This window comes from Cucumis sativus, unplaced genomic scaffold (genome assembly GCF_000004075.3).
Source record: "Cucumis sativus cultivar 9930 unplaced genomic scaffold, Cucumber_9930_V3 scaffold38, whole genome shotgun sequence".
NCBI classification, from domain to species: Eukaryota; Viridiplantae; Streptophyta; class Magnoliopsida; order Cucurbitales; family Cucurbitaceae; genus Cucumis; species Cucumis sativus.
This window is the reverse complement of record NW_022279547.1, coordinates 78,045-79,172: the sequence shown is the minus strand read 5'-3', so window position 1 is coordinate 79,172 and position 1,128 is coordinate 78,045. Positions and strand designations below refer to the sequence as shown.

At 30.2% G+C, this 1,128-nt stretch overlaps 1 long non-coding RNA gene across 1 annotated transcript; it reads left to right on the top strand.

Annotated features, from left to right (window-relative positions):
- LOC116405865 lies at positions 1 to 1,128 on the top strand. The gene is made up of 2 exons (XR_004218943.1): positions 1 to 614; positions 733 to 1,128. It is a non-coding gene; the product is annotated as an uncharacterized LOC116405865 (long non-coding RNA).

Sequence of the window (1,128 nt, the reverse complement as noted above, 5' to 3'; positions counted from 1 at the left end):
TTGAGCATTTGGCAGATGAGATATTTGTTTATCAATCAACTTATATTGGAAATTTTTTTAAAAGACTTTATATGGATAAAGCACATCCATTGAACATTCCAATGCAAGTTCGTTTACTAGATGTAAAGCAATATATATTTCAACCCCGAGTTGATAATGAAGAACTTCTTGACCTATAAGTACCATATCTTAGTGCAATTGTTACACTTATGTATCTTGTTAATAATACAAGACCAGATATTGTATTTTTAGTAAATTGATAACTACATCTTCCTTTGTGGACTTAGAAGCACTGTGGTTTCTTTAAGAAGTTTGAATATAGTCTTTGTTATTGTGTAGAATTGTAAGCTGCTAGTTTTCTTGTTAAGGCTCATTCAATTTCCCATTTTAATCATTTCACTTAAAATTGTTGACCCACTTGCATCTTGGAGTTATTTTATTTCAAATTCTTGATAAGCAAATCAAAATTTGGGACGTATCTACTGGACAATGTAATATAACTGTGCAACATCATACAGACAAGGTAAGAATCTCAATTGTATTGCTTTGATCGTGCGTGTTCGAGTTCATTCATTCAAACTTGCACCAACAATGATCTGTTCATGAGCATGAATGTAAGCAAGCTTTGAGACATCTCACATTCACCTTTTGCTGAATTTTATACATAAAAAGTGAAAAGTCTAAATTTGAGCATTTTCATATTAATTGGTTTGATCTTTTTTTTTTTTTTAGGATGAAATCTATTATCATTAATCCTTCTAGGAAAGAGTATGGTTTGATGGTGAATTACTACACAAGGAGAGGTGATATGAACGGTGCACGTGAAATCTTTGAAAATATGCGAGCTAGGGAAATAGAACCATGGTCTCATGTCTACACAAAGTAATAACTACTCCTATTTTCTCCCTTTCTTTCGTCATATGTTAATTTGATCTCAATGTTAGCTTAATATTTTTGCTTCATTTATTGACATAAAGGTCACCATTCTAGTTTTGAATATGGTTAAAGTTTGATTGATTTGTATAGAAGGCCAATTAAGTATTTTATGCTTGAAATATATATTTTGATGGTAGATATGTCGTTGCAAAAGTATATTTACTATATTAATTCAATCTAAATATTTTTCAA